This window comes from Rhinopithecus bieti, unplaced genomic scaffold (assembly GCF_001698545.2).
Source record: "Rhinopithecus bieti isolate Rb0 unplaced genomic scaffold, ASM169854v2 scaffold_2439, whole genome shotgun sequence".
Lineage (NCBI taxonomy): Eukaryota > Metazoa > Chordata > Mammalia > Primates > Cercopithecidae > Rhinopithecus > Rhinopithecus bieti.
This window is the reverse complement of record NW_016804232.1, coordinates 730,351-742,752: the sequence shown is the minus strand read 5'-3', so window position 1 is coordinate 742,752 and position 12,402 is coordinate 730,351. Positions and strand designations below refer to the sequence as shown.

At 38.5% G+C, this 12,402-nt stretch overlaps 1 protein-coding gene across 2 annotated transcripts in view; it reads right to left on the bottom strand.

Moving 5' to 3' along the window:
- Positions 1-12,402, bottom strand: part of POU6F2 (POU class 6 homeobox 2) — a 500,263-nt gene that overhangs the window by 474,021 nt on the left and 13,840 nt on the right. The gene's annotated exons all lie outside the window — the stretch shown is intronic.

Sequence of the window (12,402 nt, the reverse complement as noted above, 5' to 3'; positions counted from 1 at the left end):
GTGTTTTTGTTCCATTTCAACAAATATGTTTGAGCGACCCAATTTATAGCATTGGGAGAAACAAAAATCGGTCTTGAGGCCAGGGCTATGAATGCATAAGAGAGATTAATATGTCATTATAAGTTGTGTGTGTGTGTGTGTGTGTGTGTGTGTGTGTGTGTGTGTTGAGAAAATGGAGAGGGTGGAAATGTAGAAGAAATGAAGAGAACATTTAGCAGAAGATAGACACTGGAAAGCAGTCTGATATTAGTGGCTGTTGTGTAATAAATATTGGTAAAAATATTGTATTTGCTTCACTAGACAGTCCAAGTGATCACTACAAGTAAAATCCTTATAAGTGAATCAGTGTTAAACAGTAAGAGGCTTCCCATTTAGAAAAGCACACATATTCTGAGGATTTTCCCAAGAGTATATCTATAAGCTTCAAGTAACACAAACAGAAATCTGCTGGCTCAAGGCCAATCTGCTTAAACACTGTGCTCCAATGTCCCCCCAGACATGCTTGCTGGCATCTGGAGAGGAGAAGCATTTAACTCTACTTGACTTACCCTAACTGACCCTTAACTGTCCACTGTCCACTTTCCTTAGCTTGCCATTCACAGAGACGACTTACAAAATGAACTAAAATGAGAATTGGTTATTTTTCCAGGTTTCAAGAAGCTCCCTTTAAAAAAATCTCTCATTACGAACAGAAAAGAGAAAGTTGTAGTACCTACTTTAAGGGAACAAAGCAAGTACAATTCATCTTTGGTAGCATGAGACAGGATAAGACAACATATTTGTTCTATGCCATCATGCCTAGGAACATCTCATAACCAGACTGACTCTTGAATTGATCCCCTTTTCAAAATGTACGTGTAATAAAACGGTACTCCCCAACAAAGCAATAATAAATCTAAAAGTGGGCTTTCAAAATATTAATGTCACAGCATTACTAGCAAAAAAGACTGTTAAGCACAGCATTGTTATTACAATAAGCACATAAACTTGTCATTGGATGTGTCGACCAAACAGGAGGCCCAGGGTCAGTGAGAGGAGTTAGGCATGGAAAGGTTGTGTAGTTGTCACCTCTGCATACACAAGGATGGCTAGCAAGGGCTTATTTTAGATGGGAAAAAGTCTATGGTTCCCACAACAACAGTAACTTAACCAGTTACATATATAGTATATTATGACATGAAAGTTGACACCACATACAGAAAAACTAAATACTACATATGCTTGAGGGGTACAAGTTATTGTTGCTATGGGAGCTGTAAGTTCTGAATGGCAATAAAAATGGAATAAGAACCACCTCAACAGCCTTGGATCGTGCCTTTATGAAAACCTTGTGCATTCATACACTTGACAAATCTTTATTGAGTGCCTACTATGTGTAAAGAATTGTGCTACAGGCTGTGGGAAAATATGGCCCCTGCCTCCAGTAGCTAATAAAAAAAGTATCCATTGGGACCTTACAATTTTACAGGAACTGAGAGAATTCCTCCCTCTGTAGCCAAACAGTATATTCCACATTTTTCAAATGTCATGTAAAGAAGCCTATATAGGGGAGATGCTATTAGGATCTACCCCCAAATGCCTTCTACTTAACTCCAGCATCTGACTCCTGAAGCTAACCCTCTAGTGCCCATTGCTATGTTCTCCACTGTTGAGTCATTAAGCATAATTGTTGGTCTACCCTTTCCTTCCTTGCCCTCTTCCAACTCACCCTTATATCAGCTAATGTGATAAATGCCGGCTGGGCATGGTGGCTCATGCCTGTAATCCCAACACTTTGTGAGGCCCAGGCGGGCAGATCACGAGGTTAGGAGATGGAGACCATCCTCGCTAACACGGTGAAACCTGGTCTCTGCTAAAAATACAAAAAAAAAAAAAAAAAACAAACAAACCCAGGTGTGGTGGTGGGCACCTGTAGTCCCACCTACTTGGGAGGCTGAGGCAGGAGAATTGCTTGAACCCGGAGGCGGAACTTGCAGTAAGCTGAGATCATGCCACTGCACTCCAGTCTGGGTGACAGAGTGAGACTCCGTCTCAAAACAAACAAACGCAAAAAAAAAAAAAAAAAAAAAAAAAAAAAAAAAAAGTGATTAACGCCAAGAATATCTTTACTGCTTAAATTTTCCTAAAATTCTCCTTGCATTGAAAATACTTTACAGAACATGTCAATACTTATTGAAATTTGTTCAGATCTCCTAATGGCATTTATGTATCCCATGACATCTCAATAAATATCAAAATACATATATGTCTACATATAGGTATGACTTTTTAAAATGAGATCATATTGTATGTGATGTAAACTCCTCTCACTGGGACCTGAGCACTGCAACCCTATCTTCCTGACTTGTTAAAATGCACTCAAGTACACTTTAATCACATAGGACAGCTGAAACTAGATAAAGAACCTGATTTAAAAAACAAAAACAACAACAACAAAAAAAACAAAAACCTGTACCTGATAAAGAATATGGGAGAAGATTCCCTCCACCACCCCAATCTCAGGAACTTGCAAGGTCTAGGAGATGTCACAGGTAATTTATTAACTATAATGAGGAGTAAAGCGATACTTAACTGCATAAATTGTTCACATGACTGTTGAAAATGGGCTTGAGGGGAGATAAATAGAGGAGGGAAAGAGAAAAGACTTGATCATTTAAAAATTCTTCAGAGAAAATAAATGTACATATAAAGATAATTTTGCAAAGAATATTATCTGTTTTTCCCATTTTTCTAAATCAACAAAACCTTATGCTTAGAGACCAGTCAGAAGTAGCTTGAGAGTTGTGATGTAAGTGCCCAGAGAACAGGACTCAGGACTCATCCAGGTTTGGCCACTGCCTTTGAACAAATCAGTTAATCTCTTTGAATTAAAACAAGGGTCTCAGGTCAGCTGGACTTGATAATCTTTTCCTCTAAAATTCCAAAACTGTATGAAATTCATCCTTCTTCAGGGAAGGAGCAACTTATCACATCTGCTTACATGTACCCATACCCGCCATCAGGCCATAACAGCTGGGACCTTGGTGTATCTGGAGGGCCAAGAAATTTGCTTAACAAATACTCAGTAAGCATTTGTTGGGTGAATGAATTTTTTTCACCATCTGCAAATGTTCGTATTTGGTGGGTCTAGGTTCAAGGCTGTGTGCTGAACACATATCTACATGGAGGTAATCCCCTGGAGGTCATCATCAGGGGAAATAGAACACAAGCTTATAATAACCCTAAAAGAAACCAAAATGTGGATGCCAAAAAGAGGCACGATGTGCTCTGAGGATTCAGATGAGGCCAGACTGGTCAGGCAGACAGGTAGAAGATTGCTGCAGGAGCTGTTGCTTCAGAAGGATGGACAAGATTTAAGTAGACAGAAATTGTGGTGGAAGTTTAGAGATAAGGAAGAAAGAAACTGCAGATGTTTGAGAAAACTGCATAGTCTAGTTCAATTAGACTAGAGTTTAGAGTCTGAATTGGAGGAGTGAGAGTACAAAAACAAACCAGGAAAAGACAGGATGTGGGGCTTTGCATTACCTTGTGTTTCAGAATAGGGAAGAATGCATTCAAAGCCATGTCTTAAGGAAATTATCCAGAATCTGGCTCAATGGTGAACAAAGTCAACACACAGCAGGTGGAAATCTGGGTTCTTCTCCCAGTTTCAATGAGAGCCCCACTGCCTTTGTCTGCTCTACATTTGGGGCTTCTGAAGTTAAATTTGTTTGAAAAAAAGAAATGTGTGAAGGTCACTGATGTACAAAAACATAGGAACAGGAAGACTAGAGAGGAATTACGTCAGTAATTCAGGCAAGAGGAACAAAAGTCTGGAAGGGAGGGTGGTAGCAAGACTGGATAAAGAGATTTTTCACCCCAGATAGATTCCATGTGCTCTCTCCATTCATTAAATGTGGGGGGAGTCAAGGTGACTGAGGGCCCAAGATTCAGTGAATGGAAGGCTGTCAGCCTTTGTGGAAATAAGCAAGTCAAGAGGTACAAACATAGAGTAAGCCTGCTTGAACTTGAACCTCAACTTTGCCACTTTTTCGTGTTGAGATAGATACTCAAGCAGAGTTCTTAGAACACTGTCTGGCACACAGTAAAAGTAAAAAGTAAGTGCCATTATTCTTTCAGGTGGAGTGGATTTGTAGGAAAGATGCATTTAGCATCCAACATGATGCTTGTGAAGGGAAAGTCATGGATGTTTTCTAGGTAGATATGCTCTAAAAAAGTGGTCAGGGTTGCAAGGGAATGAAAGAATAGATAGAAATAATAGTTGAAGTTACTAAAGCTGATGGGAATACAGAAGAAAGAGAAGAACCTGTGAGCAAACCTTGGGAGTGCCTCTTTCTGGAGAGGAGGAGGACGCAATAGCAAGTTAAATAAATAGAAAAGAGGTAAGAAAACTAGGAGTAGACAGTTAGGGTCAAAAAGAGCCAAGCCCTGGCTGGGTGCATGGCTCACATTTGTAATCCCAGCACTTTGGGAGGCCGAGGTGGGCAGATCACCTGAGGTCAGGAGTTTGAGACCGCCTGGCCAACATGGTGAAACTCTGTCCCTACTAAAAATACCAAAACTTAGACAGGCATAGTGGCAGCTGCCTGTAATCCCAGCTACTCAGGAGGCTGAGACAGGAGAATCACTTGAACCAGAGAGGTGGAGGTTGCAGTGAGCTGAGAACACGCTATTCCACTCCAGCCTGGGCAACAAGAGCAAAACTCTGTCAAAAAAAAAAAAAAAAAAAAAAAAAAAAAAAAAGGCCAAGCCCCTTACTAAGGAGCTTCAGGAAACATAACCAGCAATATCTCACACAAAAGGCAAAGATAGATGAGCACTTCCGTTTCTTCTACAAGGAAAGTTTAAGTACTGAAGAAGCAAGAATGTGAGGATAGATACAAAAAGAAGTAAATGGGTGACAATAATCAGATTAACTCAAGTACATGTAGTGTTTTCTGTGAGTCAAGCACTGTGCTTCATTCTCTACATGAGTTGTCTTATGTGTAATTCTCACAGCAACCCTCTGAGGTAGTGATTTTTATAACTCTTGCTTCACTGTTCAAGAACTGAAGCACAGAGGAGCTAAGTAAGTTGTGCAAGGTATAAAAGCTATAAAAGGTGATGGGCCTGGTATTCAAAAGCTTGCAAAGAATTGTGCTAGAGGCTGTGGGAAAACATGGCCCCTGCCTCAAGTAGTTAATAAAAAATTATCCATTGGGACCTTACAATTCTACAAGGACTGACGGAATTCCTCCCTCTGTAGCTGAACAGATATTTCAGTCCTCTCTTAACCACTTAGCAATATTGCCTTGAAGATGCAGGAGAAGCAAGTGCCAGAAAGTGGGCCAGTGAGAAAGACAAGTTTCAGAGGTCAAATTCTTGGAAGACAGCTTCTTTAACAATATCTTTTCTAATTAAGTTGTCCTGGTTTGTATAATTCTAATCATTCTCCAAGACACAGAATGGATAGATGCTCACGAATTCCCAAGGAATCTCTGGAAAGCAACTTAGTACTTCTGATCCCTTTTTAAAACACAAGTAATGGAGGAACATTGAGCTATATAGAAGACACCTCCGAAATTAAGCATTGGGTTTCAAATTCTATGGTCAATATAATGAATATGCATGACTTCCCCGGGATTTCTGCAATACATGGCTTTCCAGGGATTTCTTCTGGGGAAATGTTTGAAAAACTTTCGATAAGAAGATCTGAGTTGATCAGTCTGTCAATGGGGATTCTTGGAAGTGAAGGACTGGGGAAGTAAGATGGCAGCAGGCTGTAGAGGGTTTAAATTCACATTAGTGGGTGGGTGAGCAGAATGACAAGATACAAAATGGCAGGTTTTGAGGTTTTATCTGGAATTGAGGGCAGTGTGAATTGGAATGGGAATTGAAGGAGTGGGGAGAGCAAAGTCAAGCTATGAAGTGAGGAGGGACTGAACCAGGGAACCAGGGAGGGGAACAGTAGTGGTAAAGAAAATTGGGAAGTGTGGAAAACGAAACAGAGCCAGCTAGATTCTCTGATCACACAACCGTTCTTTACTCAGAGGATCACTGATTAGCACCTCCACACTCAGGACTGTCCCCAGCTCTGCTCACCAACCCTATCATGGGCATGGTGAAGAGCATTCATGTATATCAGCCTCTAGTCCTGCTCTGCCCCCATACCCTGGGTTCAACAAACTGGCAGACACCTTGTTTCTGTGCCCAGAGCCTCATTTGCACCCTTGTCCTGGCAGCTGGATTTTCCTAGTTCTTCCATGCAGAATTATCCTTCCTCCTCTGGGACCTGCAGAATCAATTCCCTGTTTCTCCTCACTCCCTCCTATTCCTCTTACCTCCTCTGAAACCCACTGAGTACCAGTCGTTATACCACCATGACACAACACTGTTTTGCAAAACCTCTGCCTCTCCTGCCTGGCTTTCCTGACCAACTGAGTGACTCCTCACATTCACCCCATTCCACTCTGCTGTCTATTTCCGATTTCCAGGTTGTCGATTCACTCAGGTACATCCATGCAGCACTCTTGCAGCTTAGAGTTCCCATGTTCTATAGAAAGAGATGACATGATATTTATCCAAAGCTCAATGAATATAGGAAAATTGAGAACAACAAAGAAGAGTTGGCACTAAAAAAATTGACGGTTTTGCCTTTTTATTAGCCGCAGACATTTTGAATTCTAGGTGGACAAAAGGTTTGTTCAGCCAAGTGGAAAAATCACTTCTAGGAGAGATAAGAAAATGAATATTAACCACAGCCGTGAAAGGTACTAAGGAATGACTCAGCTAAATTTTGCCTCCAAAGGGAGAAGCTCAAGCCCCTGAGAACATGTTACTCCTTTGGACCAGCAAGAGGCCAATGCTCTGAAATATGCACTCAGAACACCAGGCATGTTCTTCTTCCACAGAATGCTATGTTGATGCATTAAACTTGGAGTACTTTACGTGTTTCACGAGCTTTGACTTCTTGAGAAAAGACAAAAAAAAAAAAAAAGGTTTCCATATAGTATTAAAAAAAAATATGAACCACTGATGTATGTGTGTGTGTGTGTTTAAAACCTGAAATTCAAATATCAGTGTTGGTCAGTGTCAGTTCAAGTGCTAGACATATTTTCCCTTAGGTTATTTCTGGAATCATAAACTTAAACCTGCAACCCCTGAGAAATCCCCATTTCAGTCTCAGACATTATTTCTGACATTTTAGATACCATTTTATACTTTATAATATTACACAATCCTAATTTAAAACTTGAAAATTATAACCGTTATGCATGACACTCATTCAAATAAATGAAACCAATCAACACTGCATTTTTTACTGATCTAGTCTAAAATCTTATTTTCTTTTTACCTTTGCCTATATTCCTTTTTCCTTAATTTTTTATACAGAAGAGCAATCCCTATTTCATTAAAATGAATATATAGGGGTATTTATGTATATGTATAAATCATCTTCACTAGTGTGTTGAAAATTGAGCTGGAAAACCAAGAAAAAATTAAATGTCAAGTGATCAGATATTACTATTTGCTTATCTTTATACAGAGAAATGAAAAATAGTCCATTAACATAACTTTACTTAGACATTATTTTGAGAAAATATTATTCAAGAACCAACTAGAGTAGATCCTAAACTCAAGTCACTGTTTTCCAAGTACTACCAAAATAATCTCTTTATTCATTATATTTTATTATTCATTAACTTTGTCAATTTGTAAGTACGCATGAAGCTGCCAATTAACATACTCTTCTGTGGCCTTTTGTATTAAAAGTTTTAAAACATGATTTGAATAATACATTTCCCAGACTGTAGAAAAATGAAAATTATTCACAGTCACTTGTACTGCATAAAACATTGCTAAAGTGAATAGTAACACAGTATTTCCACTTGGAGTAATATTTCAGGGACTATGTTTTAAAGGTGACAAAGTGTTAGTACAGATTTGTTTTTGCCACTAAACAAACAGAAGAATACTTTCATGAAATCCCGGAAGACAACAGTACATACTGTATAAGCGGCTTTTCAGTCATGCTCCTTTGGACATGCCTTGTTTATCTGATCCCCATATAACTTAAAATCTAGTCGATGCAAACTTCTGAAACACAAACTCTGTGTCCTCATTCTCCACTCCCCTTTGTCTTTTAAGATCTGTTACAAAGAACCTCGTGTCCCCCCCTTCACGTTTTAAGATTCAACATTATGACTTGCTAAAAATAAGCGTGTGCTGGATACCATGGTGGTGGCTGCTTAAATTAAATGTGTTATGCAGTATGAATAAGGAACCATGGCTGAGAAGCCCTTTCCTTTTAGACATCATATGAAAATAGAAAATGACTGTTTTCAAGGATAGCCTCATTTATACACTCCGAAATGAAGCTAGGAGCAGAGCACAAAAAACAAATTCCCAGACAAGGAATGTTGAGAGAGAGCAAATGGAGCAAAGGCAACTCGAGGCTTCAAAACCACTTGAGACGAGCATTCTACTGAGGTATAAATTAGGAGAGTGACAGTTGTAATGAAGCAGTCATTCGAATCATAGTGCCCACTATGCTCCCACTACAGGCCAGGACATACCTCTAGAAAGACTTAGGAATTGTCTGGGAAGTAGGAGATAAGGGGAAGGAGTAAGATGCTGAGTATGAAGAGAAAAAACAACCTGTGTGGTCTCCAGCAATGCTTTCAACTCTTTACCTGTTCTANAAAAAAAAAAAAAAAGGTTTCCATATAGTATTAAAAAAAAATATGAACCACTGATGTATGTGTGTGTGTGTGTTTAAAACCTGAAATTCAAATATCAGTGTTGGTCAGTGTCAGTTCAAGTGCTAGACATATTTTCCCTTAGGTTATTTCTGGAATCATAAACTTAAACCTGCAACCCCTGAGAAATCCCCATTTCAGTCTCAGACATTATTTCTGACATTTTTAGATACCATTTTATACTTTATAATATTACACAATCCTAATTTAAAACTTGAAAATTATAACCGTTATGCATGACACTCATTCAAATAAATGAAACCAATCAACACTGCATTTTTTACTGATCTAGTCTAAAATCTTATTTTCTTTTTACCTTTGCCTATATTCCTTTTTCCTTAATTTTTTATACAGAAGAGCAATCCCTATTTCATTAAAATGAATATATAGAGGTATTTATGTATATGTATAAATCATCTTCACTAGTGTGTTGAAAATTGAGCTGGAAAACCAAGAAAAAATTAAATGTCAAGTGATCAGATATTACTATTTGCTTATCTTTATACAGAGAAATGAAAATAGTCCATTAACATAACTTTACTTAGACATTATTTTGAGAAAATATTATTCAAGAACCAACTAGAGTAGATCCTAAACTCAAGTCACTGTTTTCCAAGTACTACCAAAATAATCTCTTTATTCATTATATTTTATTATTCATTAACTTTGTCAATTTGTAAGTACGCATGAAGCTGCCAATTAACATACTCTTCTGTGGCCTTTTGTATTAAAAGTTTTAAAACATGATTTGAATAATACATTTCCCAGACTGTAGAAAATGAAAATTATTCACAGTCACTTGTACTGCATAAAACATTGCTAAAGTGAATAGTAACACAGTATTTCCACTTGGAGTAATATTTCAGGGACTATGTTTTAAAGGTGACAAAGTGTTAGTACAGATTTGTTTTGCCACTAAACAAACAGAAGAATACTTTCATGAAATCCCGGAAGACAACAGTACATACTGTATAAGCGGCTTTTCAGTCATGCTCCTTTGGACATGCCTTGTTTATCTGATCCCCATATAACTTAAAATCTAGTCGATGCAAACTTCTGAAACACAAACTCTGTGTCCTCATTCTCCACTCCCCTTTGTCTTTTAAGATCTGTTACAAAGAACCTCGTGTCCCCCCCTTCACGTTTTAAGATTCAACATTATGACTTGCTAAAATAAGCGTGTGCTGGATACCATGGTGGTGGCTGCTTAAATTAAATGTGTTATGCAGTATGAATAAGGAACCATGGCTGAGAAGCCCTTTCCTTTTAGACATCATATGAAAATAGAAAATGACTGTTTTCAAGGATAGCCTCATTTATACACTCCGAAATGAAGCTAGGAGCAGAGCACAAAAAACAAATTCCCAGACAAGGAATGTTGAGAGAGAGCAAATGGAGCAAAGGCAACTCGAGGCTTCAAAACCACTTGAGACGAGCATTCTACTGAGGTATAAATTAGGAGAGTGACAGTTGTAATGAAGCAGTCATTCGAATCATAGTGCCCACTATGCTCCCACTACAGGCCAGGACATACCTCTAGAAAGACTTAGGAATTGTCTGGGAAGTAGGAGATAAGGGGAAGGAGTAAGATGCTGAGTATGAAGAGAAAAAACAACCTGTGTGGTCTCCAGCAATGCTTTCAACTCTTTACCTGTTCTAAGATGATTATGGGCCAATTCCGTTATAGAGAAGGGAGGGAGGGGGTATGGAGACAGAAGAGAAAATGTTATACAGTTAGAGATGTGTGTGTGTGTGTGTGTGTGAGAGAGAGAGAGAGAGAGAGAGAGAGAGAGAGAGAGAGAGAAAGTGAAAGGAAAAGAAACATCTCTGTACCAGTCTAAACTGAAAATACAGAAAGCCCGTAATTATATTCCATTCAAGCCCCTTTGCTTGGATTTTCAGTCTGACAATGGCCTCAATAATACACCAGTATCATTCTTTCCTGAAAAAATTCGCTGGAAGGAATTGCCCAGATAAAGAAAGGTGGGAGGCACTCTGTTCCTGTGGTCTCAGGTTTTCATGTGAACACACTTCTCACCCTTGCGAGGAGCAATTCTGTATTACATTGGTGCATGATAAGAGTGTGACATTCATGGCCTCTAGTTCTATATGTGAATTCGATCTTTTCCCTCTTTGTCCCACTCCCAGTAGGAAGCAGAAACCCTGGGTAAAAGGGTCTCTTCATTAGATCCAAACTTTCTGTTGGTAGACTGTCCCAAGATCAAAATGCAGGGCATGAGATGCTAGCAAACTAATTTGGTTGCAGATCTAAAGCCACAGTTTTCAATGAGATCTATAAGCATTAAATGAAAACAAACTCAGAAATTAGAGAAAAGGTCTTATTTATTGTCCCTTGAAACTCTAATAGAATAAAATGAGTGCATGAGGCACGTATTTACCTTTTTATTAATGTATAATGGTAATTCTTCCTAAACATAAATAAATAATTGGTTAAGTCAGGGACATACTCTTCTGTTCATTTGTTCATAAACATATTAATAATTTAAGCCCATAATTTGTGCTGAGTAATCAAGTTAATGTGCTGACTTTAAGCAAATAACCAGGGGCAGCATAGTCTCTTGTCTTCAATATTTCCTTTAAATCTCTATTTCTTATAAAGATTTGGTCCCAACTAGAAAAAAGAAACACCAAGAAATATTGAAGGAAGGGAAGTGTGAATAGATGAGAAAGAAACCACCAAGAAATTTGAAAGGACAGGGAGGTGTGAATAGCATGTATCTAAAACCTACCAAACGATCCTTAATTCACAAGATCTCCCAATCGTATCCGTTGCTACTGTGTTGGATTCTAGCAACACATCTTCTCTTTTACTCCCTTTCAAAAGGTTCAACCCCAATTTCCCACATTGCTGGGCTCTCGCGCGCGCAATGGTATCAAGGCTCAGCTTATCTGTTTGAACAATGACCATGTCTCCTCCCTGTGATTCAGAATGTATCATTGAAAGGAGGATGCAGGTGTGGAGACCTTAGGTGTGTGCTGGTACAACGATTAGACTATATTTATATTACAGGTCAGATCCACGGAAAAGAAAAAGTACAAGCGCTGTCGGCCCCCTACCAAAGCATTATGTTCCTTTCTATTCTGTTCCAAAGACAGTCGTGCTTGTTGAAGATCTCATGTTTATTTATTCACTCAATCAGCTTTTGTTTCGCCATATAACTCCCATATCCATGACGCGTCTGGGCAGGCTAATCATTTGTAAAAGCGACAGGGAGATATTTAGGAGTACACTCTATTTGGCCTTACAATTTCAAAACAACACAAATGCAACCACAGATTACCATTTACTGTGAACCATTTCCCAAACTACTAAGGCGAGAGAAAGTTCTCTTTTCAGCCCCACTCCATCTCCCAAGGGCCCCAATGTTTAAAATCCCATTTGAAAGGAAAAAGTGAGTTGAAACAAGCCAAGATAAAAGATGCCCTTTAGTTGCAATTCAATTTCCAAAAAACTGATATTGAAATATGAGAAATACCGCAGGAATTTTTTTATGTTTTCCAAATTTGTGTCCCTTTAACATGTTACTTTTCTTTTTTTTGGTAAAATCTCTGACTTCATATCACCATAATCCTTAATGATACAATATAATTATTTCATAAAAATGAGTTTAGAAGTGCCAACATACATTTGGCTGGAATTTTG